This window comes from Anolis carolinensis, chromosome 4 (assembly GCF_035594765.1).
Source record: "Anolis carolinensis isolate JA03-04 chromosome 4, rAnoCar3.1.pri, whole genome shotgun sequence".
Lineage (NCBI taxonomy): Eukaryota > Metazoa > Chordata > Lepidosauria > Squamata > Dactyloidae > Anolis > Anolis carolinensis.
The window spans coordinates 19,114,720-19,137,335 of NC_085844.1; positions in this window are offsets into that span (position 1 = coordinate 19,114,720).

Genomic DNA, 22,616 nt, shown 5'->3' on the forward strand with positions numbered 1-22,616 from the left:
GCTGTTTGCAATGTTTTGCATTCATGGGGGTAGAAACGGGTATAAAAGGCATTAAGGCTGGACATCAAAACACATTGACGGGGAGTCAGGCAAAACTCCAGGTGCTAAAACTCCAGCTTTCGACCCATTGTCATTCCTAAACCATTGGTTAGGCTGACCAAGGCTTCTGGGTGCTGCAGTCCAATGGTATTTCAAGGGCCATGCTCCGGACACATCTGACCCTGCCATTTGGAACAGTGAGACAATCACAAGGTGATAAATTGTTTAAGTCAGGAAAGTTGGAAATGCAATAAACTATTGTTTCTTTTTAACTGTTTTAAGCTTCCTCCCTGGGGGTAGGAAGTGAGGGGTGGGGAGAAGAGATTGTGTGCAGAGCTGCCAAAAGACAAGATGGCATACTTTCTACATATATAAGCTGATCTGTGGAATATTCTGTCTCAGATGGAGAATTAGGGAAGGAAATAATAGTGCAAAAGAAAAAAAAACTTTTCCAAGCTCTGCATAGAGCTACGGTAATTTACTTCCAAGTAATACATATATTGATTTGTTTGAGGGAATGGGTGAAATTTCCTGCTTTACTTCAGACAGTAAAAGTTGAGTTGGCCCTGGGGGGCAAAACATGATATAAAAGAGAACTGCAGCATTGATTTCTCCATCTCTAGAACAGTGGTTCTCAACGTGAGGGTCCCCAGGTGTTTTGGCCTACAACTCCCAGAAATCCCAGCAAGTTTACCAGCTGTTAGGATTTCTGGGAGTTGAAGGCCAAAACATCTGGGGACTCACAGGTTGAGAACCACTGTCTTAGAGTGTATCTACACTGCAGAAATAATGCAGCTTGACACCACTCTAACTCCATGGCTCAATGCTATAGAATCCTGAGAGTTACAGTTTTTGAGGCATTAAGCACTATTTGGTGTAGAAGGTCAAATACTTTGCAGAACTATAACTTCCAGAGGGTCAAATACTTTGCAGAACTATAACTTCCACCCTTAGATTTAATTTCTAGATCACTGGTGGGAATCATGTCTCTCTCCAGATGTTGTTGGACTGTAACTCCAAACATCCATAGCCAGCATATGCACAATGATGAGGAACGCTGGGATTTGCAGTTGGAAAGTGACATGACTCCCTCTCCTCTCTAAGCCACTATAAAGCACAACCCAATCCAGATTCATTTTAAAAACCAGCTTGTTTTTCTGTCAGAAATTTGCAAATGAGAGGGGAGCCATTAGCATCTGGCTTAAAATAAATGACCCGGTAAAGCTCTGAAGAGAAAAAACTATCCTGGGAAAATATTTCCATCTTCATTTGTGTAAATATTTGTGTAATTCCTTCTGGAATACATGTTGCCTTAAGAAAAATGAACACAGATTTTCCTGTTAACTATTTAGACTTGGACTTGTTTGTTTGGACTGGGAAACATTTAGGGATATAGCTCGGCATCTAATGTCCCCTAGATATTTGTTTTAACTTTACACATTCCCAAAGTTGTTTGTTGAATTACAACTCCTTGTCAGTGAGGGCTGATGAGAGATGGAGTCCAACAATATTGAGAAGGCTTTCCATCTCATTTGAGGGGCAAAACTTTATCTGCCCTGGGCATTTTGCTGCTCGAGACAAAGGACAAGATGGGGAACAAACACATACCTTTTTCATAAAGAAGATGATAGCTGGACAAGAAGTAAAGTACGCAAGTCTCAGAACCTGGTCCTTTTTCAACTCTCAAGATGAAGGGAAGGAATCTCAGGGCAAAAACACAGAGGACAAAATGTGTGCACATACAGTAGAGTCTCACTTATCCAACATAAACGGGCCGGCAGAATGTTGGATAAGCGAGTATGTTGGATTATAAGGAGGGATTAAGGAAAAGCCTATTAAACATCAAATTAGGTTATGATTTTACAGATTAAGTACCAAAACATCATGTTATACAACAAATTTGACAGAAAAAGTAGTTCAATACGCAGTAATGCTATGTAGTAATTACTGTATTTATGAATTTAGCACCAAAATATCACGATGTATTGAAAACATTGACTACAAAAATGCATTGGATAATCCAGAATGTTGGATAAGTGAGACTCTACTGTATATGTTTTCCTCATTTGTTATAGCTGGTGTTTGTAATTTGCAACTGTGGTTGGTGTAGCATATCTTGCTTGACCAAATTACCAGGGCCACTTCCCTTTGATCACAAGAATTTATATGTAGGTTGTGGCCCCGGAATTGCAGGTTCTAGTATAGTCCTCATACAGCAACCATGAATAACAGTTAAATCTTCTTATAACACTTGAATCACCATTCTGCACTGCCTCTTGTTATCACACTAGAGCTGAAAGAGTATGCAGAAAAGAGTATGCACCTCATCTGAAATCCTGTGGCTGCCTCCTGTGGAATTCTGGGGCTTTTAGTTTTCAAATGGGATGCATATCCTTTGCCTACTCTCTAAGATCTAGTGCAGGCATGGGCAAACATTTTTGCCCTGGGGCCTCCTTGTGGGCCCAACTACAAGGGCTGGGCTGGGAAAGAGTATATGGGGTCACTGGTTCATGAGGTCACGAAGAGTCGGAGACGACTAAACGACTGAGCAGCAGCAGCAGCAGGGGCCGGAAAAGATAAACTAACATGCCACTGCCACTTGGCAACAGGCATCATTTCTCTCCTTGGCTGTTCTCTGAGCCCCAGGAAGGCAGCGGCGCACCTTCCTGGGGTTCAGAGAAGGGAAATAAATATGCTGCTGTTTACCACGCTTGGAGGCAGCATGTTTCTCTCCCCGACTGTTTTATGGGCCCCAGGTAGGCAGCGGACCACCTTCTTCGGGCTCAGAGGAGGGAGAGAAACACACCACTGCTGAGTGCTCTCCAAATTGCTTGACAGAGGCATGTGTTTGCCCCAGCCCTCGTCTCAGTCTGAAATGCAGTGAGCTACTGCATCCACATACTGAAAGGGGAGGCCGAAGCAGATAAGGGCCAGGACGAAGAGCCCAAAGGGCCACGTCCGGCCCACAGACCTGGGTTTGCCCATGAGTGCTCTATTGTGATACTGGCCAATAAGGATAAGCACAGGCTCTGAGATCACAGGGTCAAAACCTAAGGTCTAGATATGGTCTCATGGGATGTCACAGGGAGCAGGCTTAATGGTAATGTCATTAAGTATGATACATTAAGCATTAATCACAGCTGCAAATGCCATTCCAACAACAGACTAGAAAATGATAATATTTCAAGTCTTGCCCTGAGATTCTTCTCTCTTGGATGTAGAACTGGAGAAGTGCCAGGTATTGAGATCTGGGCATGCTAATGGCATCAGGGAGGAATAAGTTCTTTAGAGCAGGGAGTGTGACATATACCCATTATTCAATGGGTGAAACCTTCATGAATAACCGTGAATACTCTATGCACATTTCACCACAGTCAGGCATGATATTCTATGACCATCTTCCCCAACCCGTTATCTTCCAATTGTGTTGGGGTTAGCTGCAAGGCATCTGCCCAAGTAGACCCTGGTGCAATGGTTAGGCCTGGCAAATGCCTCAGAATGGCAGGTGCAGACATCTGGCCTGACCCTCTCAGCTTCTCCTGTTTACTTAAAAGTGATCGGATCAGAGAAATGTGAGCTGGGGAAGTTGCTGGAAACAAAGCAATTAAGGATACACTTTTTAAAATCTCTGTTTACACTCTGCCCACATGAAGGAATGGTTGACTTCACTGAAATTGGTTGAGTATTTAAATAAGGGCACCTTGAGAATCATAGAATCATAGAATCATAGAATAGTAGAGTTGGAAGAGACCTCAAGGGCCATCTAGTCCAACCCCCCGCTAAGAAGCAGGAAATCGCATTCAAAGCACCCCCGACAGATGGCCATCCAGCCTCTGCTTAAAAGCCTCCAAAGAAGGAGCCTCCACCACGGCCCGGGGGAGAGAGTTCCACTGCCGAACAGCCCTCACAGTGAGGAAGTTCTTCCTGATGTTCAGGTGGAATCTCCTTTCCTGTAGTTTGAAGCCATTGTTCCGTGTCCTAGTCTGCAGGGCAGCAGAAAATAAGCTTGCTCCCTCCTCCCTATGACTTCCCCTCACATATTTGTACATGGCTATCATGTCTCCTCTCAGCCTTCTCTTCTGCAGGCTAAACATGCCCAGCTCTTTAAGCCTCTCCTCATAGGGCTTGTTCTCCAGACCCTTAATCATTTTAGTTGCCCTCCTCTTTGCTTCTCTCCTGGCATTTCTTCTAGATTTCTGTGCATAGGAAATGCTAGCATAGAATTTAAAATTCAGATATTTGTAGGTGCCAAGAGACCACATCACAAAGAAAACTGTCATCTCCATTTCCCTCTTTGGAACATTTATTTGCTTATAATACCATCTTTGATCAGTTGTGTGGAAAGCTCACAAGATGTGGAGCTTGTTTTGGGCTACAGCTCCACATATCCCCCAAGCAACTTGGAACAGACTTTCCCTCCTCCAGCCTTTACAAAACACTCTCCCCCGCCTCTCTCTCCCTGCGTCCTTTTCTCTCTTCCCCCTGCTCCCCACTTACTGGTAGTAGCTCTAAATGACATTGGACCATCACAAAATATGACCATAGGAGAATCATATAGCAGATGCAATCCAAGTGGGAAGAACCAAATCTGTTTTGCAAAGATGCATTGTTTGATTAGAAGCCAAGAAGATTCAGCTAGGTCCCACGAGTACAATGATTTTTCTTCCACAACAAATGAAGAGCATGTGTCTGGAATGAAATACAGCAGAAGTCCATTTAATGCATATTTTTCTCATCTCCCGCTACTCGACCATAACTCATCTGAGGTACCTTCCAGCCCCCTGGGAAATGATATTATTATCAGTGGAATAGTGGAGTCAGGGCTTCCAGGGTCCAAGTGCTAGTCATTATTAAGGGCAATTTCATTATCTGCCTATCTCACGTTAGGTTTTCCTGGTACCTCTAAACATAGCTGTTAAAACACAACGACTTAACTTGGTTGGGCTGTGAGCTAACCCTTTTTCATAGAATCATAGAATAGTAGAGTTGGAAGAGACCTCAAGGGCCATCTAGTCCAACCCCCCGCTAAGAAGCAGGAAATCGCATTCAAAGCACCCCCGACAGATGGCCATCCAGCCTCTGCTTAAAAGCCTCCAAAGAAGGAGCCTCCACCACAGTCCGGGGGAGAGAGTTCCACTGCCGAACAGCCCTCACAGTGAGGAAGTTCTTCCTGATGTTCAGGTGGAATCTCCTTTCCTGTAGTTTGAAGCCATTGTTCCGTGTCCTAGTCTGCAGGGCAGCAGAAAATAAGCTTGCTCCCTCCTCCCTATGACTTCCCCTCACATATTTGTACATGGCTATCATGTCTCCTCTCAGCCTTCTCTTCTGCAGGCTAAACATGCCCAGCTCTTTAAGCCTCTCCTCATAGGGCTTGTTCTCCAGACCCTTAATCATTTTAGTTGCCCTCCTCTGGACGCTTTCCAGCTTGTCAGCATCTCCCTTCATCTGCGGTGCCCAAAACTGGACACAGTATTCCAGGTGTGGTCTGACCAAGGCAGAATAGAGGGGGAGCATGACTTCCCTGGATCTAGACGTTATTCCCCTATTGATGCAGGCCAAAATCCCATTGGCTTTTTTAGCTGCCGCATCACATTGTAGGCTCATGTTTAACTTGTTGTCCACGAGGACTCCAAGGTCTTTTTCGCACACACTGCTGTCAAGCCAGGCGTCCCCCATTCTGTATCTTTGATTTCCATTTTTTCTGCCGAAGTGAAGTATCTTGCATTTGTCCCTGTTGAACTTCATTTTGTTAGTTTCGGCCCATCTCTCTAGTCTGTCAAGATCGTTTTGAATTCTGCTCCTGTCTTCTGGAGTGTTAGCTATCCCTCCGAGTTTGGTGTCATCTGCAAACTTGATGATCGTGCCTTCTAACCCTTCGTCTAAGTCGTTAATAAAGATGTTGAACAGAACCGGGCCCAGGACGGAGCCCTGCGGCACTCCACTTGTCACTTCTTTCCATGATGAAGACGACGCATTGGTGAGCACCCTTTGGGTTCGTTCGCTTAGCCAATTACAGATCCACCTAACCGTAGTTTTGTCTAGCCCACATTTTACTAGTTTGTTTGCCAGAAGGTCGTGGGGGACTTTGTCGAAGGCCTTACTGAAATCTAGATATGCTACATCCACGGCATTCCCTGTATCGACCCAACTCGTAACTCTATCGAAAAAAGAGATCAGATTAGTCTGGCATGACTTGTTTTTGGTAAATCCGTGTTGACTATTAGCAATGACCGCATTTGTTTCTAAGTGTTTGCAGACCACTTCCTTAATGATCTTTTCCAGAATCTTGCCTGGTATTGATGTGAGGCTGACCGGACGGTAATTGTTTGGGTCGTTCTTTTTTCCCTTCTTGAAGATAGGGACCACATTCGCCCTCCTCCAATCTGCTGGGACTTCTCCTGTTCTCCAAGAACTCTCGAAGATGATTGCCAGTGGTTCTGAAGTGGGATGGCTTAGTCTTGATCAGAAGATGAAAATCTATTAGATTCACAGCCACTTGGTTAACTAGAAGGCAATAGGAAAAGAGGAAGTCCACATTCCAGATGGATTGACTCCACCATAGCCCTGTGTCTTCAAGGCCTACATAATAGAGTGCATTCATGTGGAATTGCTGTTCGTTTTGTGTAGTTTCATTCATGTCGCCTTATTTTCATTTTCGTGTTCCTCTAATGAAAATGGCTGCCTATATGACACGAATTTTTGTCTGGCTAATGAAAAACACGAAAACTTTTGTGACAATGGTTACAGTGGGAGGGCTTCTGAGGCTCATTCCCTCCCCCCCCCCCCGGGTTTTTGGGCTAGAGGGGTAAAAATCACCACACACAGAGGGCATTTTGATCCCTTTTAGCCCACCAATTTTTAAAACATTTGGATCTTCCCCAGAGTACAAATGCTATTAATAATATTATTACCTTAACCCCCTTTCCACAGATCAAATCTAATGGGAAGGCATTTTCCTCTGCCAGGCTGAGGTCAGATTTCCAGATCCTTCTTTATATATATATACCCCACTTTCCATAGATCAGATCTAACCCGGAAGCATTTCCCTCTGCCAGGCTGAGGTCAGATTCCCAGATCCTTCTTAATATATATCAACACCCAGTTACACATCAGCTGTAAGCCCTCTGTCAGTACCTGCTTATTGTTACACGGCAGAAATGAAACAAAAGCAAGCACGATGACTGTGTGGCTTTTAATTTTGTATCACCTCTCATTTTCTAAGAAAATGACAACATTCATTTTGTGTAGACAAATGGTCAAAACGAAATGATAGCATGAAGGAAACGAAGGAAAATTTTTGTGCACATCTCTACTACGTAGCACTGATGAGGATAGGGTGATCTAGAGTTTTGTCATTCACAGAGTCACCATAAATCAAACTTGAAGACAAATCATAACAACAATACTTTACAAGACATCTGTTCCTCATAGTGATAAAAAAAACCTGTTGGGATTGGTCTGTTGATAAAAATTAATACAATTTCTGCTCTTCTTTGGAGCAATAGTTATTAACATTTCCTCTGTGTACTTTTTAAACACCTGTGCATCCTAAAGAAGCTTGTGAAACCTTGAAAGCGAGAGTGATGTAATGTATATCTTTTGGCGAGCTCAATTAAGGTATACCATAGTTGGATCTTGGCTAGTCTATGGCCAACACAGCTACCCATGCAAGATCTGGATCAATGATATGCAGAATGATAATTAATAGGACCTAAAGGTCCAAAATAGTGTGCACAAAAATATTTTGGCTTCTTGTTTCAGGCAGTGACTAATGTAGAGCCACCCCTGTTTTTCCTCCAGTGCTTGTCATGTGAACAAACTATTAAAAAGGCACTTTGGATTGTACAGTCAGAAGCCATTTTGAGGATAAAAAGGGTGTCAACAAGTTTTCAAAGAAGCAGCCATTTTAAGTCTGTTGTAGCATGAAAAGGAACAAAAGTCAGGGGAGGGAAGAAAGAAAAAAAATCAGATTAAGAAGCAAATTGTGATATGATGCAAGCTATGTTGTGCATCTTTTTGTATCCTGTTATCCCATCCCAGTCCCACAAGTATGTTACTATGTTTGTAAACATGTGGCTTTAATATAACTCGATTAAAGCATTTGAAGACTGGATTGATATCCCGGAAAACCCATGCTAAAATATTAGTTTTAAGTGCTACTAGATTCTTTTTCCCCTTCCATTTTGATGTCAGAAAGGAAAAACAGAATCTCTGGTGTCACAATTCACAGTTATCCTCTGGACAATAAACTGAAAAGGCACATCTATCACTTGGTAATAACATTCCCCATAAACTGTGCAGTATTTATGTATCTATCTCAGTTATGTCAGCTGTATCAAGATTTGTCAATATACATTGAAATTCTGCACACCTAGGCCTCTTTTTTCCTCATTTTCAATGACCAATTGTTTCTTTTTTTTGCAGGTGAACAACTGCTCGACCATAAGAGTCATCACCAGCCATGGGAGTTATGACCACACCTTGGGAAATACCACACTCCACGGGCAAAATTGTTTCATACCAGACTGCTTCAGAGCTAGGATGTGAACTCTTGTTGAGCAACAATCAAAAGTCAAGGACAAAGGTCAAGTTAGGTCAACAAGGACAAGGGTCAACAAAAATCAAATCAGGCTGTTATACCAGGTCAACTATGAGTCAGAGGTTAAGTAACTCTCAGCCTGGTACAAGGAATCAGTCTGGGTGGAATAAGAGTCATTTTGAAACTCACCAACCCCTTTATTTCCCAGCAGTTGTTCCAAGCTGCTGACTATGGTTCACTGCAAAGGGCAGTTTTACTGGTTCCTTCTAGATGTAATAGTTCCTCACAAACTGTTGGGGCCTCCCCAAAATAGTGTGGGTGTTTCAGTTTGTTGATTAGTAACATTGCTTGTTAAAGATCCCTGACTCCCACACTTCTAGGTTATAAAAACCTACTGTACTCCTGTGGTGTAGATCTGACCACTTTGCTCCATTAAGTACATATTAAATCATAAATACGTTGCTGAGTGTGACCCATGAATGACCATATATGTATAGTGCTGTAAAACCAAGCAGGCTAAACCACATTTCCAAGTTTGGAGCTCTTCCTTCTTTGGTCCAGGCAATGCCTATGTGTGGTTATAGAGCTGCTAGCAGGCAGCCTGGTGCAAAGTCTTTGGACAAGTGCGGTCAACCAATCCTGCAGGGTGCCAGTATCCACTAGAGGTGGATTTGGATTGGCAACCTCCAGCAAGCCCAACCAATTGTGGCTCAACAGCCAGCCTGCTTTCTGGTCTCTAGCGTGCTTCATAAGCAAGCACAGTCTAAGAAGGTTTGTCAGCGCAGGAAGAATTTCCTTGAATGGGTATGTATGTGTGTGTTCTTCTCCAAAGAGGATCAACTGCATGACTCAGAAACCCGCAGTCTTTCCCCATCATGTGTGGGCAACGGGATACCCACCACAGGACAGCACTTGGCTTCCTCCACATCTCAGTGTCATTAATGTGGACTTTTTTATATGGACTGGGCACTTTGACAAAGTGTATCTTTATCCTCTGTGGTAGTTTTCCAAGGTGTTACAGCAAGACGAGGCGTTCGAGACTTGTAAACTCAGAAACAAGCATTTCTTAACATTCCTTTTAATCCATGGTATACAAATATATTGCTGCAGAGGTGGAGAAACTTTCAACTTTCACAAATTTGGATCTGATATTCAGCCACCCAGTATGGTGGGAGTTATAGACCAAAACACCTCAAGGGTCACTGGTTTCTCAATTGCCTTAGTGCTATCATATTCTGTAATTTCTGCATCATCTGGCCTCCCAATATATCTCTTGGTGATCACTAATAAATCAGTCACAAATCCTGTGGAATGCTTAAGCACTTGGATGTCATTCCAAAGTTAATTCAAGCATTTGTCCTATTGTTCTAAATACCAAAATATCAGTTATGGGCCAACTAAAATTTAATTTAAATATCTCTCTTCCAATTTCATGAGACCATTTACAAGACTGCTGAGGTGCAAGGAGAGAATTTGGAGATGGAGATGTGAGTAGGAGTTTGTTTCACATCCAGATTCCATCTTGCTGTTGGGTCCTATTTTTCTATTTAAAAAAGTATCTATTGAAAAGATCCCAAAGTAAGAGCAGAGTTTAGTTTCTATTTCGATTCTCTGATTCTTACTTTAGGCTCATGCATTGTTTTTTCCACTCACTCTGATGTTTTCTGGACTTCAACAATCTTGGGAAATCTTGTTGCCATCACTCCACCAAATACAAGCATCAAGAGGATAAATAAACAGAGATAGGTTTGCTTAATTTTGGTACCTGTTTAGTGTATTCACCACCACCACCACAACAACAATAATAATAACTTTATTCTTGTATCCTGCCCCATCTCTCTGAAGGGACTTGGGGTGGCTCACACGGGGCCCAAGACTTGTAATACACAATAAAATTCAACAACATAGATACAATTAAAACATATAAAACATATGAAATCATGAAGCATATAAAATACAATAAAAACACATTTCACACAAAATGGGAAACAACATCATTTGCACTTCCAGATCAACACTAGAACCTTTGGACTGACCCATTTTAATGATCTGCAACGGACATATGGGCATACAAAAATATATTCATTCTGCAGATACTGAATTCATATTTTGGTCTTCCAAATGAGTTGGCATTTTAAATTATTAATTAATTTTAAGTGTTGTTCTTAACACCTCCCCACATACAAACACACACACACACACTTTCCCCTCATGACAGGAGCAGAATTCAAAACGATCTTGACAGACTAGAGAGATGGGCCGAAACTAACAAAATGAAGTTCAACAGGGACAAATGCAAGATACTTCACTTCGGCAGAAAAAATGGAAATCAAAGATACAGAATGGGGGACGCCTGGCTTGACAGCAGTGTGTGCGAAAAAGATCTTGGAGTCCTCGTGGACAACAAGTTAAACATGAGCCTACAATGTGATGCGGCAGCTAAAAAAGCCAATGGGATTTTGGCCTGCATCAATAGGGGAATAACGTCTAGATCCAGGGAAGTCATGCTCCCCCTCTATTCTGCCTTGGTCAGACCACACCTGGAATACTGTGTCCAGTTTTGGGCACCGCAGATGAAGGGAGATGCTGACAAGCTGGAAAGCGTCCAGAGGAGGGCAACTAAAATGATTAAGGGTCTGGAGAACAAGCCCTATGAGGAGAGGCTTAAAGAGCTGGGCATGTTTAGCCTGCAGAAGAGAAGGCTGAGAGGAGACATGATAGCCATGTACAAATATGTGAGGGGAAGTCATAGGGAGGAGGGAGCAAGCTTATTTTCTGCTGCCCTGCAGACTAGGACACGGAACAATGGCTTCAAACTACAGGAAAGGAGATTCCACCTGAACATCAGGAAGAACTTCCTCACTGTGAGGGCTGTTCGGCAGTGGAACTCTCTCCCCCGGACTGTGGTGGAGGCTCCTTCTTTGGAGGCTTTTAAGCAGAGGCTGGATGGCCATCTGTCGGGGGTGCTTTGAATGCGATTTCCTGCTTCTTAGCGGGGGGTTGGACTAGATGGCCCTTGAGGTCTCTTCCAACTCTACTATTCTATGATTCTATGATTCTATGATTCTATGATCACATTCAGCCTTCACATTAACCAAATGCATTTAGATGATTTTGCTAAAACTTGGAAATAAAAAAATCAATTCATTTTAACTTTATACCTGCTTCACTTTTCACAGCAATGCCTTTATTCCACGAAAAGGCAGGAGACCCTTCATGGGGTAGAATATCAAGCTAGAGAGGCAAATAACTTCATTCTCAAAAGAAGCATTGGGTAGTATTTATGAATTTCCTCCCCTGCAATAAACTCTTCAAAAGCTGTGTTGCTTTCAAAAACTATTTAGAGTTTGGCATTTATTCTGCACAACATTTCAATATTATTTTTAAAAAGGAATTTGCCATTTTGTGAAATAAAAAGCACCTTTTTCCCAGAAAACAATATCCTGTTGGTGTTTGTGCACAAACATACACACACACACACACAACTTTTTCACATCATATACCCCAAACTGGAAAGATCTTCACCAGGGCACACCTACGCTGTAAGTAATGCAGTTTGACACCACTTTAACTACCATAGCTCAGTGCTGTGGAATCCTGAAAGTTATAGTTTGGTCAGGCACTATCATTCTTTGATAGAGAAGTCTAAGGACTGTGTGAAACTCCAACTCCCATAAATTACATACATAACATTGAGCCATGGTGGTTTAAGTGGCATCAGACTACAATAATTCTCCACTATAGATGCCCCCATCAGTCCAGGGTTCTCCACGTCAGGATTTCCCCACTTCCAAGAAATGTATTTTATGGATATTTTTGAATATATGTTCCATCACTAGATCAAGTTCTACAAATCAGCTGCTGCCATATTAGTACTAACAGAAGGCCTATTGCAGAATGCAATAATTCAGTTTGTATATTTACAGAATTTGTATCTATCATGTTAAAAACAAGCAGACATGTAGGACTAAATATGTCAACATCTTATTTTTGGAAAAGAAAACTTTTCCTTGTGAGGAAAACCAGAGAGGGAGGGAGGGAGGGAGGGAGGGAGGGAGGGAGAGAGAGAGAGAGAGAGAGAGAGAGAGAGAGAGAGAGAGAGAGAGAGAGAGAGAGAGAGAGAGAGAGAGAGAGAGAGAGATCATATTCATTGAATAAGTTGTTAACATTTTGATTGGCATTCTGGAAGCCAGTCAAAATTGCCTCTGGATTGCATCTGGCATATTGTAGCCAGCTGACACTCTAAACCTAAATATTATTCCATCTCTTTTTCCTATCAGTCTAGCCATCCATCCCATGATTACCTTCTCTTTGCTGCGGACATATCTATAAAATGTGTAATAATGATATAACATAGATTTACTGTACTTAGAAAAGTTTGCTCCCAAGCATGAGGCCTTAATTCTATTGTTAACCTCAGCTACTGTAAACTCATTGAATAGAAGCTATTTGTTTGTTCATTACTTTACTTGGGACTAAACAATAGGCTTCAGGTGACTGAGTGCCTTTCTGAGCAAGCATTCAAGAGATCAGATTACGCAGGGCCAGCCCTGATTGTCAGTGTTCTAGATGGCCTCAGAGGGGGCTACACTGCCCACATGGACATCAGGACAGAGTCTAGACTGATTGAGACTGAATCCAGTTTGGCCCCACTGGAAGAACATCCTTAACTGATAGCACCAGCCACAAAGCTCCAAAGAGCTCCTGGCCATCCTTGGGCATCTTTCCCAAAGAAAGTGAAGGCACCTGCACAACTCAGAGAGTGGAGAGGAGAAAGGACTATCAGCACTATAGCAATGACAATATGACACAGGTAAATGCCACACTGTTTTCCATGTACCATAGAGTGTGAGGAAAGTGGGATGTTAGCACTAGCTGATATGAACAGTGGGGCCAGTTCTGAACCTATGTGCTGAAATGTGAGGCTGCTTTGGTACAAAGGTACAAAGCATTTTCCAACCTTAAGCGGCTGTGCCCTTTGTTAGACGTGAGATGGCATTGTGTGTCATGTAAATAAATGGCATAGAACCAATTCTCACTTACTTTGGATTATAGTGCCCATGTTGATGTTTTCCAAGGTCCTTCTCCATGGCATAACATGTTGCTTCTTTAAATCTTTAATATTCAACTCTTTAGGAACAACTCCAAGGACAAATTCTTGACCTAGACAGATACTGGAGTTAGTCAGTAATGTGAATCATAGCACAAAGAACTCAGCATCAAGATGACATTGTCCCTTTAGGCGTGACTAGTAGCTGTGTGCAATTTGGGTAAACTTTCACTGCCAGATCAAAACAAATCATCAGGCTGAAAAAGATAACCACTGAAAAGGCTACCTCTTGACCAAATTATAGTGATTTTAATTGTCACACAACTTCAAGTGTGTGGTGAGTCAGCCTGCCATAACTTTTAAACAAATAGTATATGTTCTGAATAACAATTTATGTGCTTCCAAGTGGCACTGACTCCTTTAGGCCCCTTCTACACAGCTGTATAAAATCCACATTATCTGCTTTAAACTGAATTATATGGCAGTGTAGACTAGGAGAGCTTCCAGAAAGGGGTAAAAACCACACTGAAGCAGGTTTAAAAGCCACACTCTGCATGGTTTTTTGTCACCACAAGGGCGCCCAAACCCAGGCTTTCCCAGGCAGGGTGTCTAGATGCCATTCTGGTAGCATCCAGATACTAAGAAGAACCCCAAAACTACTCTTAAAATTAAAAATAACTTACCTGGTCGCCATAAAGGAATTTCTTGAGTCCTCCTGGTGCGTAGAAATTATGTGCCAGGAGACCGGGGGGGGGGGGGGGGGGGAGTGAGTGATTTTCCTCTCCACCCACAGTCTCCTAGTAGTTTTAAGGGTAGTTTGGGATCCTGGGGGAGGGGGTGGATGCCCTTCCCCCAAAGCCTGAAAAACCAAGATGACTGTGGATTGGACATAATGCGATCCCCAGGCCCAGTCAGCACAGGGCTCACACCTGTTAAGGCTCAGTTCTTACCCAAGATCCCAGTCTTACCAGGTGCCTAATTTATTTGGAACAAAGTAGGAAACCCTGCTTTGTTCCAAATTAATTCACTTTTACTGGCGGCATTGTTTAGACATCTCCGGTAAAAGCGCAACAGACCTCGAATTTTTGGGCCTGTCTGGAAGGGCCCTCAGATAATCCAGCTCAAATCAGATAACAAAAGTTCCTCTTTTATCATCTTCACATTGCAGGTGGACAAGGCACTGAGATTAACATATACTGGCTTATATAAGGCCATTCTTTGAATTCATAGATTTGGTAACAGCAATACAGTAGAGTCTCACTTATCCAACATTCGCGTATCCAATGTTCTGGATTATCCAACGCATTTTTGTAGTCAATGTTTTCAATACATCATGATATTTTGGTGCAAAATTCATAAATACAGTAATTACTACGTAGCATTACTACATACTGAACTACTTTTTCTGTCAAATTTGTTGTATAACATGATTTTTTGGTGCTTAATTTGTAAAATCATAACCTAATTTGATGTTTAATAGGCTTCTCCTTAATCTCTCCTTATTATCCAACATATTCACTTATCCAACGTTCTGCCGGCCCATTTATGTTGGATAAGTGAGACTCTACTGTACTTAAAGAAGGTAATGTCACAGCTCAGAGTCTTTGATATTGGACCTCACTAGCTCTCCACAAGCAATATTACCTGAAGCCTGAACACACCCCCTTAAAATGAATGACTGGTCCATAAAGGCAAGCTAACATTTGCTTGAATTGGGTTTGCACAAGACAATTCCCTGTGGATGCGGTTTTCATTTCTTCTTAGCTATTTTTTTCTTAAGGCCCTGAATTGGGTGGTGTAAGAGTATCGGGTTTATTGAGAACAGGCAACCTCTTGGTAGTCTTACCACATTAGAGACTCAGTGGAAAACAGAAAGCCACCAATGCAAATAGCTTTGGAACAACTAAAAAGGGAGAAGTTGCTACAGTAAGCACAAATGGTTGGACCTCAGAGCGTCATAACCAAAATCTAGAGTGAAAGCAAAGTAAGTCTGCAGAATGTAAAGTGCACATCATCTTCCATCATAAGGCATTTCAGTGGTTTCCTTATTGCAATTTAACGTTAAAAGATCATGCTCATGTTATTATTGGAGTACAAAATGAATGGAGACTGCTTTCAATTGGCATTTGCTGTTGATAAAATTCAGGCAAACAGAAGCTTTAAAGATAATAACTTAGCCAGAAAAGAATAGATGTGATGCACATGTGCCCCAGCTAGCTGTCCCCATTTACTATGACCAGTCCTTTTAGTTTATGCTTGTGAAGATGTTGAAGGAAATGTCTTTTAAACATATTATTGATCCATTTTAATTTTACTGCAGATATGTCTATATACGTTTTATGTCTATGTCTATATACATAGACATAAAATGCCAACACACTGCTCCCTTTGCATGCCTTCTCAGAACTGCATGTCGACACAACTCGATCACTAAATAAAGAGATGATATAGCTAAAGGAATGGCATACCCTTCAACATTTCACAGATAGAAACCAGGACATGTGTGGTGAAATATCAGAATGTGGTTAAGGTAGGAAAAATTAATATTGAGGAAGAACACATAAGCAAGGAGAGGCCACTGAAGTTTCCTTTTGCCTGGACCTATTGGGGACGGGCAAGATTCTGCTTCTTCATCTCCACTTCCACCTGCTGAGTTAACTGAACACAAACTCATACTTTTTCACTTTGTATTCATTTTGCACCAAATTATGTAAGCCAAGGACATCTGCTTTTGTTGCATTCTAGGACTAGAAATTATCCCAGTCAAATGGAAGATTTTGGTGACAAAAGTGGTTGTTAAAGTAACACAAGCACTATTCCCTTCCCCTATGCAAATCTTCTCTCTACCATCGAGCTGCTATATTAGGTAGAAAACACAACACTGGGAAATTCCCATTTACTGCATGATGTCTAGGTTTGGCCTAAGGTATGTTTGTTTGCTTTCCAGTAATAAAGAATTCATTATTGTAATGGGACGTTAAGCCCCTAGAGAGTTTTCTGTATGAAACACAGTTAGATGAAACTGTTGAACAACAAAATTCTTGTCTGTGTTTGCAGGCTTCTTATTGACAGTGAGGTCAGAAGCTCTGGAGTCCAATGGAAAAAGCAGAAGCGTAAGCCAAGGAGTCAACATGTTACAAAGATCAGCTACTATAAAAATAGTTGTTATCCCAAATGGGAGAGAGAGCAAGCACCTATCCATGACAGTTTACGATTTTGAGCCGGGGAATTCCAAATTAGTGTTCTGAGTTCCACCCTTGAGAAACACCAGAAAACAAGTCACTTGATGAAACAGCATCCTCCTTAAATCATAAGCTTTTTAGTCCTACACTTTCTGGGGCTGCACCTCTACATGCATATTTGCACACACAAACCCATACCTTCATGGATACAACTCAAGGAGTAGTAGATTCAAACCCTTCCTCCCTTCCTCCCTTCCTACTGAGATGTACCCTCTCTGCAGTCTTCAAAATAGTTGTTACCAAGAACATCTAGAGAAGAGGTTCTCCATGAAGTGAGAAAAGACATCTTCTTGTTATAGCATGTGTTTTTCTTTAGCTATGTTTTGCATTTCGGGTACTTTGTTTTATGATTGATCAATGGAGGTTACATCTAGGATCACTTTTCTCCATTTAATCCTATCTGTACTCTAAAGTTCTCTAGGGGACATTATCTTCATACAGTCAAAACCAGTTGATCATTGTGCAAATAACACTTTCTTCAGACATATCCCTTTTGTGGAAGGACGTGCTAGAGTCATTGGCTGGGTATGCTGTCTGCATTTAAAACTGTGGCACAGACCAGTCTCCTCCATCAGACATATCCAAATATTTTAAATTAATTGGTTCAAATATGTATTGGTTCCTGTCGGCCCTCCATAACTTGCATCCAAGGATTCAACCATTCATGGCTTTGGTTTTGCCATTCTATATAAGGGAAACAATTTTGTAATACCATTATACCTAGTGGGACTTGAGCATCCATGGGTTATTGGTATTCACAGTGGGGTCCTGGAACCAAACTATACCAGAGACCATTGGACTTCTTAAGTTGATGTTATGTTCTCCTGCCTCAATCAATAGGAAAAAGCAGATAAGAACATTTGACTGCTCATATATGTATTTTTGAGAAAATCCCTGTTGTTTGGAGGGCAAACAGATTAATCCATTAGAATATTCAATTTACTATTGGAGAGGAAACACTCACTTCACTAGCCAAGGTCTACTGTTCTGTGGTTTTGAATTAAAGCATAGTTTATATTTAAGATTACATCAGGAAAGTTTTCCTTCCAAATTCAGTTTTGCACCTCATTCTTGAAACAAGGTTCTCATTGTTGAACAGAGGAGTCTCCTGGTGTTGTGCGTGAAGAAAGATGACAGGAGGTTTGTTGCTATAAACATGAGAGGGAAGAAGAGGAGATTCCAGGAAGTCGACTGCTTCATAGAAGTACAAGAAAAGTAAATAGATGTTTTTCAGCTAAGGAAGAAGTGTCTTCTTGAGTCAAAACAACGCGTTCACACAAATTAGATGTGATGGAAACACCCATGTTTGTTTATTTGTGGGTCTACCCAACTCACCTAAAAATGGGGGGAAAGAAGTCCACTTCAAGTACCTGTCTATCTGATCTTTCTGTCCAATGTGCTAATCCATAATTGTGTACCATATGGACTAGGGCTTCTGGGAGATGAAGTCCAAATGTTTGCCCACCCACGCAGTAAAGGAATATGGTTCCTTCTACTCTTTTATTTTGGAGCACTGCCTCACATACTAGGCGGCAAAGAATGCAATTTTCATCTTAATCCTTTTACCAAAATGGCAGATTTCCCAGCAAGAAATGAATGTTTCTGGCCGGAATGGTGGGCATGGTCTTTCTCCTGCCCTGCTATTATTTGAGCATTACTGACTAACTGGAAAAAGAAAGTGTAATTGCAAATTACACTTCGGAAAATCCAAATCATCCTTAGAACTGACATGTGGGCAAGAACCTTTCTTATGTCTGAATTTGATCTTCATCTATTGAAGTACTCTGGGAAATTCATAGGATATGGGCCAATATTCTGTTCCTTTTTAAAAATTATATCATATAAAAATGGCTTCTGTCATGTGAATTTTAATCAAATGTCCCACTGGAAATGTCCTAATCCTATACAATTTCTATTCATCTTCCCTAAAGGATTTTTATTTTCCTTAGATTCCTGAAATGTTATGATTCTGATATCTTCCTAGAATGGTATCATCTAAGTACTGTACTCAAAGACTATGGGTCCTTGGGTAATTGATCACCCTTTTTCTGTATCATCTATATCAGTGGTTCTCAACTTGTGGGTCCCCAGATGTTTTGGCCTTCAACTCCCAGAAAGCCTAACAGCTAGTAAACCGGTTGGGATTTCTGGGAGTTGTAGGCCAAGACGCCTGGGGATCCACAGGTTGAGAACCACTGATCTATACAATGAAAAATATTTATCAATTTATCTGTCTGTCTGTATTTTACTCAAAGCTATTCTAGTCTGCTATAGGACAAAACAACCTTCTAAAAGCAATTGTGCACTCTCCATGGAAAGGAGTGCACACTCAATCTTTGGAAGTCTGTAAAAAGGAGTTGGATGGGCACTTCACTGGGGTGCTTAAGTTGTGTATTCTTATATTGAAGGGGGTTGGACTAAATGGCCCTTGTGGCCTTTTTCAACTTTGTAATGCTATAATTTCTCTTAATTTTGGATCACTGAATAATTTATGTAATTGCCTTTCAATTTTTTTTCTGTTTTGAATTTAGATATATTTTCCAAAGAGCCAGTGTGGTGTATTGGTTTAAATAGGGACTACATCCCTGGAGGCCAGGGTTTGAATATCTGCTCAGACATGCAAAACCATTGGGGGACTTTGGGCAAGTCACATGCTCTTAACTTTAGAGGAAAGCAAAGGCAAACTCCCTCTGAACAAATTTGGTTAGGAAAACCCCTTGAAAGTTTTATCTTAGGAGCACCATACGTTAGAAAAATCTTGAGGGCATATAATAAATATACTGTTGAAAGATCTAGTTACTGACTTTTAAAAATGTGATCTTATATATACTTAGCATGACTTTATTATTTAAATAATAACATTTGGCCAGGATCTTACATCAAGCTGATGGCATTATGTGATGATTCCTCATTAATGAATTGCAACATTGTAGAACTAAATATGCAAAAAAAAAAAAAAGGTGAAATGCACATTACAGTGCTCAATGCACGAGCTTGCATTGATTTGTTGCTGCATTATACAAAGATACATATATATCCCAATAGAGTATGCCTTTATTTTTGTATAAATGTTGTTGGGGAGGATGAGGTAAATGTGGCCTTCCCACATCTAGCTGTAGTTGGGAGGAGAGATGATGTCAACTGTAGTTTAATTCAAGAACAATAAATCAGGCTGGATATTATGTACTTTGAAATCAGGGTAACTGCAGAAAGACTGCTGTAGTCATTAGTACAGGGATGAGAGTTGTGTAGTTCATGGACCCACATATGACTCTGGCCCCATCTACACTGCCATATAATGCAGTTTCATAATTCAGTTTAACTGCATTTAATCAGAAATGGAATACACAGTTCGTTGTCCCGCAACAGTTGCCAACTACTGTATTAGTGCTTCAATGGTCACATTCTACCCCAGTTGGTAATTCTAAATTAATTTTACAAAGAAGCCCCAGAGACAGAGTATTGCAGTAAGCCAGTCTATACATGATGCATACTTACTTTTGTGTTGGGTTGTCGCCTTGCTCAGTTCCACATATTATTCAATTAGTCCTTGCTCCCATTAATCTAAACTTGGAAAATTATGCGTTTGGGTGGTGGTGGTGACTGTTTCATATTTAAGGAATAGATCTCCTTGCATTATATTTTCCTTACTCCTCTCCAGGTTTCATTGCCAAGTTATGTAACATTTCTTCAGTAATAACTGAAGCCTGTTTTTATTTAAATGCAACAACCCATAAGATATATATTTTTAGAAAAACTGTATATGTTCCAGTTCAAGCAACGCTGAACATCCTGATTCATTTTCTGTTAATATAAGCATCTTTTACATCCAGGGCGGGAATAGTTGACCCTTAAGATGTTGTACTGCACCATGAGCCATGCTGGAAGTTGCATCTCGACAACATCCAGCGGGTCACATAATTCTCAGCCTTGTTTTTTAAGACAGATTTTAGGGGAATGACTCTCAATGCACTTCTCCAACCCAAATACTTGAGTATTTATCTTCGAAATACTGGAGAGTATGATATCTTTTTGACCAATCCTTGGCCATCTGGCTGGGCCATTAGCCATGCTAGCTGGACAATCTGAGAGTTATGGTCCAAAAAAGCTAATTTTCCCAGCTTTGCCCAGTTGTTCTATCTTAGTTAATGAACTAACAGTCCGACCTTCAGAACATATTACAACACTGTTCTTCTTTCCATCTGCTCTGGAGAGCAAAAAATCTAAAGCTACCCAAGAGGGTAATTCCAACATAGAGATAAAATCATTGAGATTAATAGCTAATAGGAAAGGACTTTAGGTTAGAAACCGTGAACAAAAAAGGGAAGTAACACCATATGGAAAATTCTGTGAAATGCTGCTTTCCTCAGCAGATGCTTTCTCCAATTTTCTTGTCCATTTGTGTGGATTGCAAAGTTCTCAACTGACAGGAAACAGAACCCTGTCACTCACAGCGGCTGCTTTCCATTAAGTGAGATTGGAAGAATTTCACGGTCCCTATGTGTAATCTACATATGGATCATGAATACAAACTGATCACAAATAAGTAACTCTAGGTTATGCATTTGTAACTGCCTTAATGAATTATGGGCATTTTTTCAGACCTTAGTAAGGCATTATACCCCAAATGGAAAGAACTTTCCTTAAAGCCCCATCCCTAGAGCCTTAAGATGTGTGTGTGTGTGTGTGCATGTTAAAAAGCTCTTAATTGTCTTCATGGAATCCCTCTTCAGCCTGGAAAATGCAATAGCCCATTAGATGGAAGGATCATGAGCCAAGTATAAACAGTTCCAGTTTGGCTTAGGGCAAGTGCTGAGAGTTTAGATGGACTCAGCTAATTTGGAGGAAGACAGTAAATCGGCAGGAGTTCTACAGCTGGGGGAAAGAGGGATTGGAACTGTTGCCAGATCAGTTGTTTTTTTCCCTGCCTGCTCCCTAAGAATCTGCTTGTGTGTATTTGTGAATAAAACAAATATGATGAAGACACCATTGTTAAAGTGCTCATCCAAAGGAAACAAAACCCCAGAGTGTTATCCTTGGATTTTTCACTGCTTGCACAGAAGGGAGTGCTTAACAGTATTATATAAGCTGTTGCTAATTAAGTGTGCTGGCACAAGGGGCTTTTCTTTCCTGAAGACTTGCAGTGTTTGCAGAAAAAGATACAATTTTAATTAAAAGGGATTGCTGGTAAATATATTCCAAATGTCTACCAGTCCTTTCTGTTCACTGGTCTTCTCTTTGTGTTCTGTCCGTCTTTCTTAATGTTATGTTTTTCTGGTTCTTTGCCTTCTTTCATGTAATCCCGTTTTGCTGAGAAATGTGAGAGATGATAGAATATCTTACAAGACTGTAATTTAATTTAACAGAAGGTGAGCATTAACACCAACTAGCAACTACAAGAATGCTAATGTTGCTAACTAAGGTGTTTTGCCTTTGATGTGACATGAGAAAAAGAAAACCAATTGTTAATGCAGAATATACCTAAAGCTATGGGTAGTTAATGCTTAAGAACTAGTTAACTCTCATTACTCTGGAAAGATATCATAGTTTCAACTAAAAACTCTTTGATACTGGGAACTGCAGTTCAAATGAGGCTTCATCATTGTGACTTAATAGAATATTAGGTTTAGGTAAAAGACAAGTGGGTATTATTCAGGGTGTTTATTTTTTTAAACTATTTTTCTTAAATAAATAATTAAAAAATAATCAGAATTGGGATTGAAATTGAGGGCCCATTTGCACTACC